Source organism: Amphiura filiformis, chromosome 20 (assembly GCF_039555335.1).
Source record: "Amphiura filiformis chromosome 20, Afil_fr2py, whole genome shotgun sequence".
NCBI lineage: Eukaryota > Metazoa > Echinodermata > Ophiuroidea > Amphilepidida > Amphiuridae > Amphiura > Amphiura filiformis.
Genome location: NC_092647.1, coordinates 38,823,780 through 38,847,826, shown reverse-complemented (window position 1 = coordinate 38,847,826; position 24,047 = coordinate 38,823,780). Strand labels below are relative to the sequence as shown.

Sequence of the window (24,047 nt, the reverse complement as noted above, 5' to 3'; positions counted from 1 at the left end):
TTGTTCTCTAATAAACTTATTTATATGTATGAAGATTTCATAAATCATTCCAAAGTCTAAAAAATTGAAAATCTAAAAAAAATAAAAAATCTGACAAATCCCAGAAATTGAGGAGGAGGGGACGAGAACCAAAATATTAATTTTACACGGCCTTATACCCCGTTATTATGAGCTTCCCTCAAACAAGTTCCTTTATATAGTGGTGTGCTCCCTTAATAGTAGGCGACAAGCTTTATTTAACGATATAGCTAGCGCACATGCGCATAATTCAGTTTGGCGCAAACGAAAGGCATGCAAAGTGGATTGCAATTGGAATTGATGTTTCTGATTTGCTTTTATACTACGTATTAGTTTGCAGCTAAATGCTGCTTTTTCCTTCCTACACTTTGTCCTGACAACGTGAAGAACCAATCTGCACATAAAACAGCACATACAGTTCCTGTAGAGCTCTGTAAGTACTAAGTAGACGATTAAACAAGTCGGTTTTTGTCTCTGTCTCGCCTGATAAGGCAGGAGACTATATAATCACTTTTCCGTGCGTATGTGTGTGTGTGTGTGTGTGTGTGTGTGTGTGTGTGACAAATTTGGTTAAAGTTTTGGTTAAAGTTTGCTTTCCGCCTATTTTCTCGGAGACTATGAGTCGCACGTTCCTCAAACTTGGTGGGTAGGTGCATCTTGACCGAATCCAACTAAAGGCAGCGTAAGAGTGAATGACGTCACTCTCCAAATATGGTCAACACACTTCAGCGGGGTCTTCAACTTTGTTTACAAATTGAACAGCGTACTTTGGCGATGCCGTGTTGTGTGCCTGGTTGTGTGGTGAGTATAGCAATAACTTTCCACGTAATTTGTGTGTTAATTTGTGACCAAAGTCGCCAGATTGCTACGGATTTGTGTTGTCAGTTCTGGTAAGATCAAGAAGATCGTAGTACTTTTGTTTGATTTACAATGTTTACGAACTGAACTTATTTAGACAGCGTGTAAAGCACGGTAAGCTTAAGCTTACTCAACTCAATACAACTTGTGTATACATGTACATTGTACACGTGAAAATTCGATGGTTTATTTGGTGCCCACAGTCATGCAGTAATTCCGACAGTACTGCTTTTTAATCAATTCTATGACTTTTATAAAATCTAGAGTGGTAAAATCCTAAAGTACATGCATATAACTCATGAACTGGAGCCCATGTCTCAAGTTTTTAGCACATTCTCGATCTTTTATTATCGTAAAAAAACAAAAACAAAAAAACCCAAAAAACGCATCAAATGCGTAACTATCGTGTGCAAACTTGAAGCTAGAATTCTCGAGTACATGTAAGGCGTAGCTCATCATGGCCGTTGGTTTATCTGGCCGTCTGTAAACAAAGGGCGTTGGTGAAAAAAAAATTTGTCAACAATAGACAAGTTTTGTGTGTACTGCTTATGCAGAGTGATGAAATAAAGAGTACCGTATTCATTCCAATAAGCACCCAGGACGCTTAACAAAGTCGTTATGGGTGGGCGCTTATTTTTTACATGGTTTACCCAATTTTTTCCTAACAGGCGTTTATTAGAGACAAATTTACATGTTATAAAAGGGTCCTGAGACGTTCCAGTAGCAGGGGGTAATTTTTTAAACAGTGAATGCCGCCACGGCCGCTACAAAGAAATATTGGACCTTTCTGTCATCTAAGTTTTTGAAATCACCCAGAAGTAAAGCGCTATATCGATGAAATTATGTCAGTGTAATCACTGGTCCTTATGTACATTATTGTATCAGGATCAAACTGTCAACTTTTTTGGAATTGCTATCTTCAGTAGACATGTCTTACTACCTACAGTAGAATTGCTATCATGCTAAGCCATCTACAGTAGACAGCAAGTTGTATGCTGTACTACATACGGTACATATCTTCAGTAGGCAACACATTATATGCTTTCTTTCTTCAGTAGACAGGAAGCTGGTATGCCTTGCTCTACAATAGATAGCAAGTTGTACACCTTGCTATCTTCCCCGGGGGGGCCACTGGTCATTGACAAGGGGGTATCATGCGTGGCCACGAAGTTTCGAATAGCACCCTAAACAAGTATTTACGAGGTCTGAAAATGCGCCCCTAAACAAGTATGACAAGTGCAATTTCATACCCTAAATAAGTATTGACATTATTTTTGCCCCCATTAGAAGCAAGTAAATCAGTCATATTTTGACTCTAAAACCCTTCATGATAACTGGGAAAACACAAATTCAAAAGTTCATAATTTTTACCCTTTATTACATACTACATTTGTCTCAAAGGACCCTAAACACTGATTTATTGTACAAGATATACCCTTTTTCTCAAATTTCCTTGTTTTAGATACCCTATTCACGATACTTAAGTACAGTGCCTGATCATGAAAAAAGGCCCTTTTTACTTGAATCTTTGGCCACGCATGATACCCCCTGGTCTATGACCAGTGGCCCCCCTGCTATCTTCAATAGACTTGTATACCTTACTATCTTCACTCTTCAGTAGACAGCAAGTTGTACAGTGTATGTCTTGCTTCTTACAGTAGAGTTAGGGATTCAATCATATTTCATCGTTGTTCATCACCGATTAACAATGATGTGTCCGCGTCATCTGCGTGGTTTACTCGCGAGTTGTTAATTATAGGTTAATAACTGCGCATTAGTTATTTGGAGGGCATTGTGAAAAATCTAAACATTTTGCCTTTGGAACCGAGGAATATTCCGAGGTCCAAAGCAAAATGTTTAGATTTTTCACAATGCCCGACATAAAACTGATGCAAAGTTATTAAGCGAATTCATAACCGTCACTTTTAACTCATCACTCAACCAAATCTCAAGATTATATTCTCCGAAATTTGTTGAAATAAACAATTTTTATCTTTATTTATATTTCGCCCTTCAAAATGTCGAATATGCGAATACGGTCTTACCAATTACAGCACTGCGCAATCACGCCATGTGCAAATGTGGTAGTTGCGTGCGCGTGTAGAGTTCCGCGCAACATATGCGCACTACGCGGAAGTCATCGTATCGCGTAAGTATACGCGGAGGTCATTGATTAGAGGTTAATAACTTTGCATCGGTAATAGGTCGGGCAGTGTGAAAAATCTAAACGTTTTGCGTGGGAACCGAGAAAGAGCCCGAGGGGCAGCCCCGAGGGATATTCCGATATAATTTTTCACAATGCCCGATATAACCGATGCAAAGTTATTAACCTCATTCATAACCGTCACTTTGATCTTTTAACTTTACAAAATAACACAAAATTTTCCTCAAAAGTTTGTAAAAATAAACAATTTTTACATCTTCCCTTTCCCAAAATCGATCAGGCTAAAACAAAACGACCAATAACAAAAGTGCGTATCAGAATCTGTGCAAATATGGTAGCGCGCAATCCAAATACGGCAGCCAGCGCAGCAAGCAGTTCGTTGGACGCATAACACGGCGCACGAGAAGTCAATTGTGTGCGACATTGGAACAATTACGCATTTTGCGGTCAATTGTGAGATATTAATGACCTCGATTTGCGTTCGCGTTTTCACAAATAATAAAATATGATTGGATCGCACGCATCGCGCTTTTTATTAATGAGGTTATGAATGGATATCAATAACCTCCGCGCCGGTGTGCGTATATCATCTAACGAGCAATTTAATTGGGACGCACATACGGCGTGATACGCGGAGGTTATGAATCGGTCATAAACAACGGTGAAACAACGGCGAAAACAAGCTAAATATCGTCTAATTCACATGATTCTTCCATTCGGAATATCTGTTTGTCATTGCCACTCAACCTTACAAGATGATCAGTGATTTCTCTGTTGATATTGATATCAGCAATAAAACTAAAAGCGGTAAAGTTAGCTGCTGTACTTTAATAAAATAATAGGCATGTCCACTAAAAATTGAAGTACTTTTAAATTGATTCAGACCTAACTTATTGGATGGGAATTGATGAAAGAAACATTTTGGCGTTTAAATAATCTTAATCGGACGTTTCATTCCAGAGATATGGCCTTTTGAGTGTTACTGTTTTTTTATATAGGGCTGCTAGAACATGTTAAAAAGTTAAAGTCCAAAAAGGATTACTAACAGAAAGTGCAATTTTAAGGTACTTTTTCTTAATGTATTTATTAACTAGCGTTATCTGGAACATTATATTTGCTTATAACAACATGAAAATAAGATCATCCTGAAAATTTAATCGATTTTGTTGACATACAACAAAAAATATAAGACCTCAAAACCCATGGTTTGTTTGGTGAAACCGCAAGCATGATCATAGATGGTCGCCATGGAAAATATCTCCATAGAGGAGATGAACAATAAGTGCATTATTTCAAATGAATGGCGGTAGTCTTAAACATTGTTCAATCTTTTACGGTCAGCACATTTTATCTTCAAAAATTATTATATTTCATCATGGCATAAGTTTGGTAATATTAAGGGCTGGGGTATGAACGTTTGGACAGTATTTATTTTGGGACATTAGAGCACAGCAGACATATCGAATTGCATTCTGAATACGCAGAATGTCATTCTGATATCAAATAATTTTGATTTTTGAAATTACGCAATTTAATACACATTTTATGGCAAATCATTAAAATTGATATTTTTGATATTTAACAGTACTTGAAGTAAACTTTATAAATCTGATGATTTATACTTAAAGTGTATGTAGGTGGGATGAAAAGCTGACGATCAATTGAAAATTTTGACCTTTCGTATTGAAGATATGGATTTTTTTTTCCCAAAACACCAACAAAAATTAGGTCTTTTTGGGAAAAAAATCCATATCTTCAATATGAAAGGTCAAAATTTTCAATTGACCGTCGGCTTTTCCTCCCTGCTACATACACTTTAAGAATATATCATTAGATTTATATAATTTACTTCGAGGACTGTTATATATCAAAATTTTGAAAAATATCAAATTTTTATAATTTGTCATAAAATTTGTATTATATTGTGATTTTCAAAAATGAAAATTATTTGATATCAGAAAGACATGCTTCAGATTCAGAATGCAATTCGATAGGTCTGAGATGCTCTCATGTCCCACAAAAAATACTGTCGAAACGCAATAAACGCTTCATTTTAGATCCCTTAATCACTACCAATTTTGAGAAATTTGCTCCAACTCAAAGGTTATCTTTAATACATTGAGCAATACACTGTGTGTGCATGGAAGCCATGATGGATAGCATATGAAATGGACATGGTAGTGAGAAGTGCATGATTTGAGATGGGCCGCGGTAGGCTTAAACATTCTTAAATTTCTTAACATCATGTACATTTTGTCTTCAAAAATAGGTAAATTTTATGACTATGTAAGTTTGCTTGTCTGATTCACTCCAAATTCGGAAATAATTGCGTTTGAACACCTGATGCACGGAATGGTGTCACTTCAACCTGTTGTAGTTCTCATCTCATTAAATTTTTCATTAAAAAAGTTGATCTCTGCATGGAGGAAGGTCCTCTCTATTTACTGACCAATCAGGAAAAAGTTTGGTTAATGTTTTCCGTGGAATCAGGAATTTCTTGAAACACCCTGATATAGGCCTACATTTGGATCAAAAACAAGTATGTACGCCATTTAACAGGCCTGGGATTTCTTGTATCGATCAGTTTCTCCATAGACAATACGTGTGTGAGTGCACGCACACAGTAAATGAAAAATCGTTCTAGTGGAAACTGTATGGACAGTGGGCATCCCTATTAATAACAATGAACATTACGAAAGTGTTAACACATAAGTTCCAAAATGATGAATTTTATGCGCTCACGCGTAACACGTACACGCAACCTTGTGTATACGGTACTGGAAAAGTGTGGATTCATCACGGATTAATAACGCTTGGCTCCTGTACAAAGGTACAGGAAGATTTGTTGAAAACAAGATGTATGCTTTGCTATTATGAGTAGATGCCAAGTTGTATGCCTACTCTTGCTATCTACAGTATGTATACAACAAGATGTATGCCTTGCTATTATCAGTAGATGGCAAGTTGTATGCCTACCCTTGCTATCTACAGTATACAACAAGTTTTATTTTTATTAAGTTTTTATTTTTAGTAGCTAACATGTTATATGTTTGTTTTAGTCAGAAGACAGCAAGCTGGTATGCCTTACTATCTATAGTAGAGAGCAATTAAGTTGTACACCTGAGTACTATCTTCAGCAAACAGCAATGTGTATGCTTTGCTATCTTCAGTTTGTATGCCTTGCTATCTTCAGTAGACAGTAAGTTGTATACCTTGCTGTCTTTGCAGTTGATAGCAAGTTGTATGCAACAAAATCTGTGCTTGCTTGCTTGAGTAGACAAGTTGCCTGTAGATTGCCGATACATGTAGCAAGGCATAGAACTTCCTGTGTACGAAAAATCAAGTATAGAATATGAGCTAATATGTTGTCTACCAAAGATACATGTAGCAAAATAACAAACAACTTGTTGTCTAGGCTAATGAAAGTCAATTCCTAGTTTCCCGTTACATAATTTTTCATGACTGTGTAGGTGACCATTTCATTATTCATTATTTTATACCATTTCATTATTGCATCTGTTACAGGTGTAAACCAATAACTACCCATCATGTATACATGTGATCAATCACAGTTTGTAGTTTACAGATGTAGTTGCAACCACATGAAGGTGATTGTACAACTAGTATCAAAAGTTTCACAACATTTTTTACAGGACGAGGTAAGAGCAAATCAAAAAGTGTGGGACAGAAAATTGAGTAGGTATTCATTATAAATTCATTATTAACCATATACCATGCTCCTACTGCAAAGAAAATCCCTAAAAATCAACAGAAAGAGATTTATGATATATTTAAAACTACAATTATTTATTTAATGTTAATGTTTGTTAGAAATCAACATTTTATTCAAAATAATGAAATATTTGGCCAAGAAATTGTTTTGAGCGGAGTAGGGTAACGGGAAACTGGGAATCAACTTTCATTAGCCCTACTTTACATAGCAAGACATACAACTTGGACAAACTCCAAAAGTCCGCATGAGATATACTTTTTAATGTAAAACTTACTATTTCTGTTCTTGAGATCAAATATCATGGATTGAAAGAATTTTGTTGCTGTGCAACATGTCATATTTTAAAAACTGCAATATGTTTGATATATAAATTATGTACCTTGATTCTTAATTTACAGAGACAGAATTGTCACCACAGTGTTATGTTGAAGGGGATGTTAGTGCCTACATCATAGTGCATAGGAACAATTGATGTGGTCCTCATGATGAAGGAAAGTGTTATGGTCCATTTTCCAAAATTTAATGGCGCAGATGTTATCATTATGGAGGTGAAACAGGAGGTAAGTGAAGGTTCTATGGAATATCTTTTTTTTTCAGTATTCAGCCTAAAACTGCTACCCCCCCATAAAAATGATGATGAGTATTGGATGAATAGGGGAGTGGCATATCTGGTTGCATACAGTAATAGTCTTACTTCAAAATACCTAGATATTCATGAGAAATAAATATTTACATCGAATAACCAGGGGCGTAGCAAGTGCTTCAGGGCTCATGCATGGACAAGGATCAGTGCGGGTCCCTTTTAACATCTGCTTTATCAGCCCTAACCCACTTGCTATTACTTGGGGCCCCTGAACCCTCAGGGCCCATGGACTTTGTCCACCCTATCCACCCGCTTGCTACGCCCCTGCAAATAACTCAATTGAGAATGAACACATATGAATGGCATAAGGACCTTCTTGGAAAAAACTGCATTAAGGGGGTACACCCCTGGCCAATGTTGTGCCTATTTTTGCATTTTTCTCAAAAATTATATCGCATTGGTGACAAGTAAGATATGTATATTATAGGGGCAAAGACTACAACTAGTGCACTGAAAATTCAGCAATTCAAGGCAAGTAGTTATTGATTTATTGATCAAATATTGGTTTTCCCTCATTTTTGACTGTAACCCCACAAATGTTGTCTGTGTTGTACAGTAGTTGTAGTCCTTGCCCCTATAATATACATATCTTACTTGTCACCAATGCACTATAATTTATGAGAAAAATGCAAAAATAGGCACCAAATTGTGCAGGGGTGTAGTACCCTCTTAACATAATCATAAATCCATTTCTTTCTATTAACCACTAAACCAAATTCAAACAAATTTCGGAACAAATTGTGCTACATGTTTGTTTTTTTAATTGTGTGATTTTAATATGCACTTTTAGAGTACAAAATAAAGCGTCTTTTTATTTTTTATTGGGACACAGTGTGTATTTGTGTGGCTATGTTTGTACTTTGTTGAGGCTAAGAAATTATATGATATATTGCATTTGTATTTTTCTTATTTTGACAAAATGAAATGGTGTTTTGTTTTTATCTGCCCTAGGAAGTTGACTCTTTCCAATTAGAGATGTTATTTCTCTTAACCTGGCCATGGATAAGAATAGCTTCATGGTGCTGATACGGATGACTGTGTGTGAAAATTGTTCACAAGATGAAAAATTAATATATATACATGTGGAGGTTGAAAATACTAATGTTCTTCCAGGCAGAGTGAAAGGAGGTAGGTTATCTTTGTTTGGCTTATTTTTGGTTTTACCTCATTTGTGACACGATCAAGGGAAATGAGTCCGATGTCGCTAATATTGATTTTGAGATATTGGCAAAGAAAGTGTTAAAATTCTTTTCTTTTATATTGCTTTCAGGTGATTGATAAATTGACAGAACTTCGCAAAGAAAAGTCGTATCAACATGGGGTTTTCAGTTTCTGAAAGCTCTAAATGTCCCTTTTAGAATCTTATGTAAAACTCATTTTCGCCATAGTCGACATGTGACTCATTCCCCTTGATCATGTCACATTTGGTAGTGATATCAGAGAGCTTGAGAGTGCTTACATGGCAAGTGCTATCGCCCTTGTACCTATGCGCTGTAAGAGGTAGCACACACAATTTAGTACTGTGACAGCACACCTAAGAGTGAAAACCAGTAAAGAGGAATCTCTATGATACCCTTGTAGGAAAAATCATTGTGTTTCAAAAGAGGGAAAATGCCATGGAACTTAAAGTACGGTAATACATTAGAAAAGGCTGAAAACCCAACTATTAGGCCCTGAATCATATTTAATCCTTATTTAGGCCTGGGAATTAGATTGTCTATGAAATATGAGCATGATCTGACTTTTTATGAAGATTTGGCTAAGCTTTCAAAATGTGTGACATTTCAGAAATGAGAAACACCATGCTATTTTCAATCTTATGTAAGCTGTATGGCATATAGGGCGATCTAGTTGGCAATATCCTGCAAAAAGTCACTGGACTCTCTGTTTCCTCTGCACAAGCTGTCTTTATCTGACCTTCAGCTTGCAGAAAGTGTAAGTTTTAAAGAGCTGAGTCGCTCTCATGTCAAGAAAATAATGTTTTCCCGGACCCTGTTTGTACAGAATGCCAATGGAGACTATTTACCAATGTGCACCCCTAAACCTATATTCACAGCTCTTGTAGTAGGCCGGAATTATTTGTTTTTTGTAATTTTGTGTGTTTAGCGCATGCAATACATAGTGCACTTTGTGTTGGTGCTGTATGTACACCATGCTATTCTATATCAATCCACAATGTTATAAGTCTTGACTATTACCAGCTGAACAAAGTATACCAAATTGTAAGGTGAAACAAATCAAATGATATTGAGAACTTTGTGGTTGTGAAATCAGTAGCTTCAGTAAATTATACATATATAATAGTTATATTTCCCCTGAAGAAAGCCAGTAGGGTATGATGGAGGCATGTGTTTTAGGTATGAGGAAGACAGGATTCAAGCAGAATAGATAGCTGCACTGGTCACATATGCATATGTATGGAGGAATCATGTGGTTGCCTGCTCTTCAGCCTAAGGATGTCAACTTGTAAAATAAAATAATATTCAAATCCAATTGTAATCATTATCAAGTGTGTGAAAATATTGTATCAAACACAAAATAATGATAAAATTGGATGCTTACGCCCAATATTTATTGATCTCGTTATGAGTTTTAATTTTAAAATATTAGATACGACTACATCTCGTCCAATATTCTAAAACTCAGCTCGACCAATAAATATGGGCTCAAATGATCCAATTTTATATCAAACCTGGGCATAGCTGCACTTAGGAAATAAAGGGTAATGCTTTATCCTTTACACCCAAATAATGTGTCCGAGGCAGTAAAACGTAAATAATGGGTGAGGCGCAGCCGAACCCATTATTTAAACGCTTTTACTGCCGAGGACACATTATTTGCGTAAAGGATAATGCTGCACCCTTTATTTCTATTCTATTACCAGAAAATAGTGCGATTTAAAGAGAAAATATCATTTTTGGCACAAATTTTGAAGTTGTTTACTTCAAGGTGGAGCGACGTGACGTGAAGTGACAGCGCATATCGCTGAAATATTGCACGCATAACCAAGCGTAATGCTGTGCGTAGAATGTATTACGGCGCTTGACCCATTATTGCAGAATAATGGGCTCTCACGTGACGCGTTTCATCAAATCACAGTGCGCGATTTTGAATAATGGGTCGTGGAGGTAATAGAATATATAATATAGGGTGCTCACTATTTATATCTTCGGATGACCTATTTTGGATATGCTGTCCCAATTTGTTTTAATCGTCAACAATGAGTGTTCCTTTTTCTTCTTGCAGCTGTGACTGCCTACTTGGATTCAATGAGGAATTGTAGCCAGTTGGTAAAGACAGAGGAGAGGGCAAATAATGAAGAGCCAAATTTCCAATGGAAAAAGCTTTAAAACAAGAAATACAACCTACTTCCAGTTCGAATCCAAGATGATGGTGTCTACAACAAGAGTTGACAAGCAGCAAGTCATCGGTAAATACTACATCATTTATGTAAGAATGTGATTCTACTATAATTTGGCAACGGACTGGATGGAAATTGAAGTTTTGTCTATGTAATTTAGCATTATCAAATACATTGTATGCGGCAAATGCCAGTTTTAAGCTTGTTCTCATGACATGGCATGTAAATATTTGCATTTCGGTCACTTTTTCAGGGAAAAAAATATGGGGGGTATTTTAGAGCTGATGGGGGTATTTATTAGAAACAAGACAGTATTTATTAGGAACAAGACTTAATTGGATGGAGGTTACTGTATGGGATAAGGAAACATAAGGAATCATCAATTTTTGTCTTTTAAAGCAAAATATCTAAAGAAAAATTGGTAACAATTGATGAACAAAATAAGATTGAATAAATTCTTTTTATTACAGTAAGCCTTTTGAGAGCATTGATCATGAATCTGGATCTGGATTGGTACATCCCAGCACTGATGATAATAGTGGTTCTACAACATCTGCTACTGATCCCAATGAAGTTCAAATGGGAAATGGAGAGAGGTAAATTGAAAGATATTTGTCGACCCAGTTTAACATGAAAAAGTGGTCATATTTGTAAATTTGGACCTTGTAGGATATTGTTATCATTGGGGAGAGGGTGCATTTTTAGTCTAGTCATGCTTTCTGTAACTCATGTTAGATACTGTTTTCTGCCCACCAACGTTTTTTATAGTATTTCACGGTCATTAACCCTTCAGAGACACACATTCACAAAACAATATTTAAAATCCATATAAAAAATTTGACTGCTTAACTAAGAGATATTACAAGCATGCAATTAAATAATGCATACATTTGATGTGTATTCCAATTAGACCATTGGCATTTGTTCAGTTACATTCACTCAGTTTCTTCTTTTATTCTCTACAGCGGAGAAGAATCAGTAACACAAATGGAAGGACAGGAATGATGAGGCATTCATTATGTGGTTGGATGTGTTGCTGTGAAAAAGGTCCTAACTGTGAACGTGGACTTGCATGCTATGGAGCATGAAAAAAACCTGCCGCAAATCACAAAATTTGACGCACATATGGGGATCGCCATTGGGGTGCCGAGAACCACCAGCAAAGCAACATTTGCTGCTTAACTAAAAGATATTCTTAGTCAGTGGGAGTGGTCTAGTTCGTAGACACATTTCTGATTGGACAATCGCATGATTTCGGGTGCCGTCTATCAGGCCGTAGACGACCCCACGTCATCATGCGTCTTGATAATGCGTAACACACATGTAGAAGTGCGCGTATGTATCGCGCTGGATGTGTAGACTAGTGCGGAATACGCGAACGCGCTAGCAATACGCCGCAACAGAATACGTGAAGTTGTAAACAAGTTTCGTTCATTTTATAATGAGGGAGTTTTTATGACGATAACTTGGTTTTTGCTTTAAAAATTTGTTTACAGTTATTAAAATAATATTTAACTGACTAAGAATGAGAATAAACGATAGGAATATTTATTTTGCATATCCTCTACCTATGATAGACGACAGGCAGGTCCAATATTTTTATCGTAGTGGATAGCCGGCATCCACTACTCAAAATATTGGACCTGCCTGTCGTCTATCACACGGTAGAGGATAGGCAAAATAAAAATTCCTATTGTTTATTCTCTAATTACATCGCATCACAAGCACCCTGACTTTGTGTTGGCAACAGGTACAGTACACGTTCATGGAGTCACGGTCATGCTGACGATGCCTGAATAGACATTTCCAAGTCTTATATACTAGAATCAGCAGGACATAATTGAGAGCAGTAAACAGTATTTTCTTTGTATTCTTGGAACTTCAGATTATGCATATATACATGCAATGTATACAATCTACTGTCTACTGAAGATAGCAATGTATACAACTTGCTGAGTACTGTAGATAGCAATGTATACAATCTACTATCTACTGAAGATAGCAATGCACACAACTTGCTGTCTACTGTAGATAGCAATGCATACAACTTACTGTCTACTGAAGATAACAATGTATACAACTTGATGTGTACTGTAGATAGCAATGTATACAATCTACTGTCTACTGAAGATAGCAATGTATACAACTTGCTGAGTACTGTAGATAGCAATGTATACAATCTACTGTCTACTGAAGATAGCAATGTACACAACTTGCTGTCTACTGTAGATAGCAATGCATACAACTTACTGTCTACTGAAGATAAACGATCGTTGCTTGGCTAGAGCGGCGTGAAACTCAGAGTAGTAACTAAATGTAAAAATACGTGTATTTATATTATAACCTACTGTCTACTGTAGATAGCAATACATAAAATTTACTGTCTACTGTAGATAGCCATGTATACAAATTGATGTCTACTGTATACAACTTACTGTCTACTAAAGATAGCAATGCATACAACTTGCTGTCTACTTTATACAACTTACTGTCTACTATATATAGCAATGCATGGAACCTGCTATCTACTGTAGATAGCAAGCAATGCATACAACTTACTGTCTACTGTAGATAGTAATGCATACAACCTGTGTACTGAAGATACCAATGCATACAACTTGCTGTCTACTGAAGATAGCAATGCATACATCTTGCTGTCTACTGTATACAACTTACTGTCTACTGTCGTCAGCAATGCATACAACTTACTGTCAACTGTAGATAGCAATGCATACAACTTGCTGTGTACTGTTACAGTAGATAGCAATACATATAACTTGCTGTCTACTGCATACAACTACTATAGATAGCAATGCATAGAAACTACTGTCTACTGTAGATAGCAATGCATACAACTTACTGTCTACTGAAGATAGCAATGTATACAACTTGGTGTGTACTGTAGATAGCAATGTATACAATCTACTGTCTACTGAAGATAACAATTTATACAACTTGCTGTGTACTGTAGATAGCAATGTATAAACTACGCAAAAAAAGTTTCTTTATGGTTAGGAAATTTACCGACAATTAAAATCTAGCGACCAGTTTTGTGCGTTTGCTAAATAATCGCATGCGGGAGATTGTCCTGAGCATTTTGACACCTCAATCACTACCCTACGACACTCCTGAGAAAAGATATGAATGTTTAAGTAACACAAGGTCGAAAAATGAAAATTGCAAAGAAGCCTATTCAATGGTTTTAGAGTTGATTCACTGATCCAAGACGGTTTCATTATTCCCGCCTTTTCAATTTTAATTTAAAGCATGTTAATTGATGCATGTTGGATAATCCTTTGCTTATTGTGCAGATGAATGATCAAAGACAAAGGTGAGTGGGTAATAAGACATTTACGTTTTGAGAGATGGATTTGGAAAAGGGATTCAAAACAGGTCATGGTTACAGCTGCATTCCTGGAAGCAGAAGGCATTGAGACACTTGAGTGGCCCTCCAGAAGCTTTGGGATCAGCACAAGAGACGAATCAACAAGAAGATAAAGGTAGCAACTTTGGTGGGATTGCGTCGCATCGTTATCAACGAGTGGAACGGGGTTGAGCAATGTAACATTCGACGCCTCATTAGGAGCATGAGACGCTGCGTGGCTGCTGTAAGGGAAGCCAACGGTGGACACACAAAGTATTGAAAGACTGGCAAAGAAAGAGATTAATCTCAAGTGAAGTTGGAAGCGGCAGTACGATGCCTGAAATGTGCTCAGCAATTAAACAAAAAATGTTATCTGCATGTTTGTTGTTTTTTGTGTTCTTTTATGCTGAAAACTTGAATAGGCCTTTTTGCAATTTTCATTTTTCGACCTCGTGTTACTTAAACATTCATATCTTTTCTCAGGAGTGTCGTAGAGTAGTGATTGAGGTGTCAAAATGCGCAGAACAATCATCGGCATGCGATTAGTTAGCAAACGTACAAAATTAGTCGCTAGATTTTAATAGTGGGTAAATTTCCTAACCATAAAGAAACTTTTTTTGCGTAGTGTACAATCTACTGTCTACTGAAGATAGCAATGTATACAACTTGCTGTCTACTGTATAGCATTGTATATATCCTACTGTCTACTGAAGATAGCAATGTATGCAACCTACTGAAGATAGCAATGTACATAACCTACTGTCTACTGTAGATAGCAATACATACAATTTATTGTCTACTGTAGATAGCAATGCATACAAATTGATGTCTACTGTATACAACTTATTGTCTACTGAAGATAGCAATGTATACAACCTACTGTCTACTGAAGATAGCAATGTACATAACCTATTGTCTACTGTAGATAGCAATACATACAACTTGCTGTCTACTGTAGATAGCAATGCATACAAATTGATGTATACTGTATACAACTTACTGTCAACTGTAGATAGCAATGCAGACAACTTACTGTCTACTGTAGATAGCAATGCATACAACTTACTGCCTACTGTAGATAGCAATGCATACAACTTACTGCCTACTGTAGATATGAATGCATACGACTTGCTGTCTCCTGTATATAGCAATACATACAACTTGCTGTCTACTGCATACAACTTACTGCCTACTATAGATAGCAATGCATAGAAACTGCTGTCTACTGTAGATAGCAATGTATACAACTTGCTGTCTACTGTAGATAGCAATGTACACAACTTACTGTCTACTGTAGATATCAATACAACTTGTTGTCTACTGTAGATAGCAATGTATACAACCTACTGGCTACTGAAGATATCAATGTACACAACCTACTGTCTACTGTAAATAGCAATACATACAATTTACAGTCTACTGTAGATAGCAATGCATACAACCTACTGTCTACTGAAGATAGTAGTGTATACAACTTGCTGTCTACTGGAGATATCAATGTACACAACCTACTGTCTACTATAGATAGCAATATATAGAATTTACTGTCTACTGTAGATATTAATGCATGCAACCTACTGTCTGCTGTTGATAGTATACAATGTATACAACTTGCTGTCTACTGTATATATCAATACTACTGTAGATAGCAATGTATACAACCTACTGTCTACTGTAGATAGCAATGTATACAACCTACTGTCTACTGAAGATAACAATGTACACAACCTACTGTAGATAGCAATACATTCCAACCTCTTTTATTCCAAGCACTGTCCGGATAAGTGAAAATCTGGATAAGTGAATTACATGTAATTCTGCATTGACTGTCCCAAGTACTGAAATTGTGACAACAAAGGATTGTTTTAACATGGAGGAAACTAATAAATACTAAAAGGTGGCTTTAGAGTGCTCTATGCAACATATCATTCAGAGCATGGAATTAAGGTTTTAAATCATCAAAAACATGTTTTCCTGTGAAGATTTCACAGCCAGATAACAGATATATCCATATAAAAGAGATCCGGATAAGAGAGGTTGGACTATACATACAAACTACAGGGGTGTGAGTGACCACAGATAAAAAAATCTGAAAAAGTCTGACATTTGTAAAGCTCCTATACTTTTGTACAGAGGAAGAGCAGAAAAAGAGATTAAAATTGAGATCAAAAAATCTGAATTCAGATTTTAAACTGAACTCTCACACCCCTGAAACTACTGTCTACTGAAGATAGCAACGTATACTGCCAACTGTTTACTGGAGATAGCAATGCATAGAATTGGCTGTTTACTGCAGATAGCAATGTATACAACTTGCTGTCTACTGTATACAACTTGCTGTCTGCTGTAGATAGCAATACATACAGCTTGCTGTCTACTGTAGATACAAAATGCATACAACTTGCTGTCTAGTGTACTACCATATATTATGTCAACACTTTTATAGGTCATTTGCAAGTTCATTTGAAGTCAAATAACATAATACCATATTTTAAATTCATTTTTTACTGAGCAAAGGGTTTGTGGGTGATGCAAGGTAATACGCAATAATGATCACAGTGGATCGGGTGAAGTGGGATACTGGGTATGGGTGACCATTTATTGTGTGATACTGGAATTCACTTAAATTGAGGCAAGTAAGTGTATGTGATCCAAATCTGACCCCGGGGTGGGGAAAGTCATTAATGTAACCACACAAAAGATAATCTCCCGGCCCTTCCTCACATGTCTGAGGGTAGGGGGTCATAATTGAGCTCCCTTAATAGTGCAACATAATGCATAAATGAATACTCTATGTTCTGTACCATTTAATGATCATGATTAATACCAATACCCTCAGAGAAATGAGGAGGGGGCTGGGTGGTCATCTTTTGTACGGTTACATTAATGACTTTCTCCACCCCCAATGTGTAACTTGACCTTGTTGTTGGTGACGTTTGAAAAATGGCTTCAAAATAGAAATTTTGCCTCCATTTTCCTCCCTCCCTTCACGATGTGGGTGATGGCAGAAGTTTGTAATGAGTGAATTTTGTATGCAGCTTAGGGAACAAGTGATGTAATGAAAGATCAAGAACAGTTATCAATAATAATATCATCATATCCAATGTTTTCAAAAATGCGCTGATATGCATCTGATACGATCAGAGGGAAGGGGCAGTCACAGGACTAATTCCCCATTTTTCTTATTCAGATGGTATTAGAAGAAAGATCATACTTTTCTCATTACCCCAGTAAAATTGAACATCTGAAATAAGTTTGTTTAGATGATGTGAACAAAAATATGCTGGATTGTGGTTGAAGTATGTATGGTGCATTGGTATACATATTTTTGCTTGTTTGGAAACATTGTTTTAATGGTAGGCATCATATCATGTATGATAGAAAACATAACATGAAAAAATCAAACCTTGCCCCTTTAAGGTCATAAGGGGTGAAATATTGGATTCTCATGAAACTAGGATGTAAAAATTTATATTATGTGCTCCCAAGTTTTTGAAGTCGGATATCTGAGGTCAAATAAGGCTATTTTTTAAAATGGAACTATATAGCAGGGGGGAGTAAGCGCAGTGGTAGTTCCCTCGCTTTGCACCACTTAGGTCCCGGGTTTATTCCGATTCCATGCTCGCTCTCGCAGGTTTTCTCCGGGATCCCCGGTTTCCTCCTGCTTTAAAAAAATTGGTGATTATTTGTTTGGTTATCAAAACTTCCTTCACCCAATGGAATTTGGGGAGCTGCACAGATAAATGGTGGATGTTACAATCTAAGTGCGGATAGGTTTGCGCTATTCCGGCTGCACAATGCCTAGTTGATGCGATCTGATTGTGATGATTCACAGCGGCAGCAAAATTACAGCGCTTTGAACACTCCGTGATTTGCGGTAAGGCGCTATAAATACCAAAATTTATTTTATTTATTTATAGCAGAAATTATTATATGTCAAAATTTGTATACGGTACCTTCAGTCAGGGGTAGAATGTTGTCACAAAGTGTAGTACTGTGTACAAATATTAAAGATCAAGACCTATACCAAGATATTTAGTCTTGCTAGGGGTATGTTTTTTGTAGAAATTTTGTTAGGGTATGTTTTTTTATAGAAATCTTGCTAGGGGTATGTTTTTATAGAAATGTGGTCCCGCTAGACAGTAGGGGTTACCTCCAGAAACCCCAAATCTAGCATGGCTCTCCAGAAAATCTTTGTAGACTAGAAGAGGTGAATTTGATATCCAAGGGAATGCTAAATTTGTGTTGACCAGTTTTTGTAATTTTATAGGAATGTGTTGACTACCCTGAGTGACCCAGCACATAAAAATTTGTTTTCTTGTTAAAGCCATTTTGTAACAATTCCATGAAAATATATTAGTATTTCTTTTCTATAAAATGTTAGCTTTTACTGTCAGATATATGTCCTTTTAATTTTGAGCCGAACAACTGAGGTGATCGAAGCAAAGAATCTTGCATTTTGACAAAACTGCAGCACCTAAAGTCTTGAATTTTGCATGGTAGGTTAGTTTACAAAAGTACATTACAATCGTATAAAAAACAGAATTAAAAAAAATATTGAGGGCATATCCTCCTCAGCAACTGTTACAATATGGCTGCAGTTATGTGGGCTGCCAATACTACTTGGCTAAACCAAAAAGATGGGATTTACTTGGTTGTCAATTGCTTAATTTTGCAGGAGAGAACATTGAAAAAGCTAGGCCAGTAAATTTTTACTGGGCCAGTAGCTTTATAATCTCACTGGCCCAGAGGGCTAGTATAATACAGAAATCAAAATCATTTTGTAGATATTTAATTTAAGATATTACTCTTGCCTGTATTTCTTGTTTTCTGTATTGTGTAATTTTAAACAATTTTATGTATGTATTTAAAAAAACCTGTTCTTCAGACCTGATTGACCCAGATATTCTGTTTTTGAGAATTTTTTCAATTAAGCTGTAAGCATGTAATATAAATTCTCTGTTTGTTGGACAAAAGTGGAAACTAAAATTACTGTATAAATGTAAAATTAGCTGTTTTGGTCAAAATGTAGATTTGTCTTAAAATTAAAAATGTGTGAAGTAAAATACCAATGAATTGCACTTTAATGATTTTTGTGATTTTCAGAGAAAGGAAATAAATCCGCCTGACTGATCCTCCATACTTGAAGGGTTTGTTTGCCTGTATAACAGGGTTTTTTTCATCACCTGATGGTATTGTTATTTTTTTTTGGATTTGTTTGCAATGAAATAAAAGCTCGGTTTGGGCATGAAATAAAAAAAAAACAGACTCTGGTTTTCAGTTTATTATACTTAATGGACAATAAGTGTGTTTTTTCATCAATTAATTGTGAAACAGGCTAAACTTGTAGTTCACAAATTTCATTCAGTATTTTAGCCAACCTTATGGCATGGGGAAGTGCTTTTATCTGGGAAGATTAACTTGCATTGCATTTTATTTGTTTAATTATGTGTGTAGTATGGGGTACATGGTTCTAATCAACATGATGATATAAACTGAAAATGTTCAAACAGTAAAGATGCACATATCATTTGCAATGAACAAGAAATATTGTTTGGGGAAAAAAAGTATAACAAACTTTCAATTGGCTGAAAACAAGAAAATCAAAATTGAGTGGAATTTGATGTAGCATGATACAATATAAAGCAATAAGAGTTCAGAAGTAAGCACAGCGGATCGTGGCAGGTTAAATGTAATCTTTCCTCTCTCTTTCCCCCACATTAGAGGGGAACCTCCCGCCCCCTCCCCTGCCATCATTTATCATCTGTCGTTATAGACGAATCCAATTTCACGCATTCCTGCTCCTCAATGGCAGCCATTAGCCGCAACGGGTACCCAACTATCCCACCTAAAATGTGGGATGATGTGGCCTTGAAGGGTATTATAAACTGCATTCTATCACCGTGTTACACGTAGACAAAAGAATGATGACAGTTTACAACACAAAAGAATCTAACATCAAATTTTAAGCGGGTTTAATCCACCCAATTGGGTACTCATAATGCCTGTTTGGTGCATGCAGGTATTAACCAAATATGGCCGACCAAATCCTGACCATGACTTGGCTTGTTGGATTTGTCTATTTGATAACGATGTTAACAACAGTAAACCTAGGCCTCATGCTAAACAAGCCTGACTATAGGCAGCATGTGATTGACAAAATTGTCAGATTTTATTTTATATCTGTCACCAGTTTGCAGTGCAAACTTAAACAAATCAGGCAAAACAGGTGTGTCATTTATCGGTATGACATTTTCATTTATATTGATACTACCATATTTTAAAGCCATAATGTGTGATTTGCATACAGAATAGATTCCTATTTAAATGTTAGTTTTCACTGATCACATTGTCCCCTTGTAATTTTGAGCCAAACAAATGAGGTAAAACAAAGAAAATTGCTATTTTCCAGCGCCTTCAATGCGTGTATTAGCTCGCTGATTGAATTATTATCATGAATATTGGCGTAGCTTCACACAGCTAGAACGAACAAGCAAATAGTGATATGCACACAGTTTATACGTCAAGACGTAAGACGAATAGCGATATGCAAACAGTTTATAAGATTCAATACACATGCAAGCGATATGTTTAGCCACCACTCGATCGGTGAACTCTAAATAAATCTCCGGTTTTATAAAAACTTATTCATAACCTCATTAATATACGCAGCAAAGTGCGATCCAATCACAGAGAATAACTTTTAAATATGCGGACGCAAATGCAGGTCATTGAAAAAGTATAATGACCGCGTCTCGTGACGTAACTAAAAGTACGCTCTACAATGACCGCGTTATGTGACGTGTTACGCTGCTCAACAATTCTACGAGGACACTGGCCGCCGATTTGGACATCGCATGATTGTGTGCTAGTGTGATTGGTCGCTAGCCGTATTTCCTTAATGGGCTAATCGATATTTTACAGGGAAAACGACAGATAAAGTTAAAATTGAGTTCTGTTTTCAAATTAAAAGAAGAAAATGCGACGTAAATTGATTAAAAAAAAGTGAAAAGTGACGTTGCTTATTTCTAACTTGCAGTAATAAACTGAAAGTAAACAACATCTATTTAGTTAGAGGATGATAGGGGGAGCCTACAGACTTATTGGAAAGAAAGAAAAAACTTGGAAGAAAAAAATCACAGCTGTTTGGTAATCTCGGAATACAGGGTGTCCCAAAGTATGTTAGAATTTTTTACAATTCATCATATTTTGAACTAAAACATTTCATTTTCCAACCTTTTTTAGTGACAATTTTGTTATAAAAATTGCAAAATTAACAGGATTTTTTTCTCGTGTATAAAATAGGTTAATAAATGCGTATCACTTGGTGCTAGAGAAATAATTGTACAAAATAAAGCACTTGTACTGAGATGTTGATGCATCTAATGCAATCTCCCCTTCAGGGCGAGTGCATTAGACGCATCAATATCTCAGTATGTGTGCATTATTTTGTACAATTTCACTCCCAACAAGTGAAACATGTTTATTATTATTATTATTAACCTATAATTCACATTTGTAGCAGTCAGAAAAAGGAAATCTTTGCTCTACAATTAATTGCAAATTACACATTTGTAATTATTTTTAACCATAAAATATGATTTGAAAACACAGGTAAGCAATGTATGAATATATGGATAGTTCAAACAGGTTTTCATATTCATGTAAACTAATATAAACAGTTTGCATTGGAGACACCCTATGGCTCTTTCTACAACTTGAGAACAAGTGCTCAAACATTCGAAATTTAGCTGAATTTGTAGTTTACTACAATGCAACTGGCAAGGTATTCCCGGTACGCGGTAGTATACGCGGAAAATGGTATCAATTAACAATCCACATGGAAACTAGGAAATCATGATTTCCATGACATGGCCATGTGCAGCCGGTTTTTTTACAACAAGTTACTTACTCACCAATGTCTTTTGTTGCTAAACTTGATAAGGAGAAGTCCTTCTGTAAGAATATCCTTTTAAAATAACAATTTGGTTGAAATTTGTTGCCAAAATGATGTATAAATGTTTTAATTCCACAACATAAATTCTTCTGATCAAACTTGCCACCATTTTCATTTGGCAAACTACAGCCTGTAGGCCTTTATGTACAGCATGTTGCCTAATAGTCTGTATCAAGTCTTTAAAAACAATTTATTTCTTTGATGCACTTCACCGAACATATGCTTTTCAATACACTGGTAACAGAGATTTCATACTCACTGAAAGAGCTTGGCTTAGGTCTGCCATGTGTATCACATGTTTGGTGTTGGCCAATTAAAACATGACATGCTGTCATCTAGCATTGAGTAGATTAAAGGTGTTGCTGGGTCATGCTTCAAAACATCATTATGGATGGGGAAGAACAGCCTAATCTATAATGTGGTTGGTCAAATTGACTTCTTGTAATATCATTTGCTCCACATGAGGGGTTTAGCACTGACACTTGGGTGCAATATATGGAAACATTTATCAGTCTACAAAATATAAACATTCTGAGACATGAATTTGACAAACTGGAATTTGGTTTTTGCTGAACAAAAGTAAGTAAACATTAGGGATCATATTTTTCAAAAATGGAATATAGGGTTTCAGTGTATTTTGAAAATGATGGGTTTGTGTAAATTTTCATAATGGGCACAGTTATCCTGGTTTTGAAATATGTAATTTTTGACAGCTCCTCCATGGATCTCCATGTACACTGTCTTTGTATACTGCTTATTCGTACCCATGCTGTGCATGGGTACGAAGTCATTTGTATAACGCGGTAGGTGGTATGGTGTACTTCATGACTGTGTCACGAACCCGTGCCATTTCTCGTAGAGTGATGAGATTTGTAGGTTTGCAACTGTTTACAATAATTGATTAGAAATATAAGTTCCACGTTATATCAATTTTGACAATACTTTTATGTGCTCAGCCCTGCATTATTCACTGAAATGTTCCTTGTTTACAAACAACTGTATCTCCCGGCAAATGACAAGTGACGGACAGCCCGTATGCTGCATGCTACATTTGCAGCTCGTACCAACTCTGACCATATTTGGAAATGACGTCATTCACTCTTACGCTGCCTTTAGTTGGATTCATCTTGACCCGAGACAGAACCGGTTTGTATTGGTTAGTGGGTCAAGGTCACTGAGGTCATCTAGGGGTCATCTGAGGTCAAATTAGTAAAAACTGTCGTATGGCCATGAAACTTGGTGGGTCCAGTCAACATTTAAAGCCAAATTTTTGGAAGGTCATTTCAAGGTCACCAGAGGTCATCTGAGGTCAAATTAGTAAAAACTGTTGGATGGGCATGAAACGTGGTGGGTACAGACAACATTTAAAGCCAAATTTTTTGAATGTCATTTCAAGGTCACCAGGGGTCATCTGAGGTCAAATTAGTATAAACTGTCGGTTGGGCATGAAACTTGGTGAGTACAGTCAACATTTAAAGCCAAATTTTTGCAAGGTCATTTTGAGGTCACCAGGGGTCATTTGAGGTCAAATTAGTAAAAACAGTCATATGGGCAGGAAACTTGATGGGTACAGTCACCATTTTAAGCCAGATTTTTGGAAGGTCATTTCGAGGTCACCAGGGGTCATCTGAGGTCAAATGAGTAACAACTGTCGGGTGGGCATGAAACTTGGTGGGTACCGTCAACATTTGAAGCCAAATTCTTGGAAGGTCATTTCAGGGGTCACCAGGGGTCATCTCAGGTCAAATTAGTACAAACTGCCATATGGGCATGAAACTTGGTGCCTGCAGTCAACATTTAAAGCCAAATTTTCGGAAGGTCATTTCGAGGCCACCAGGGGTCATCTGAGGTCAAATTAGTAAAAACTGTCGGATAGGCATGAAACTTGGTGGGTACAGTCAACATTTAGAGCCAAATTTTTGGAAGGTCATTTCAGGGTCACCAGGGGT

General features: G+C 36.5%; 1 protein-coding gene across 1 annotated transcript in view; it reads left to right on the top strand.

Annotated features, from left to right (window-relative positions):
- The first annotated feature begins 292 nt into the window (after nucleotides 1-292).
- Nucleotides 293-24,047, top strand: part of LOC140142872 (kelch-like protein 31) — a 35,358-nt gene continuing 11,603 nt past the window's right edge. Inside the window, exon 1 of the mRNA XM_072164893.1 lies at nucleotides 293-451. The gene's annotated coding sequence lies outside the window, so the exon portion shown is untranslated. The remainder of the gene's footprint in view (nucleotides 452-24,047) is intronic.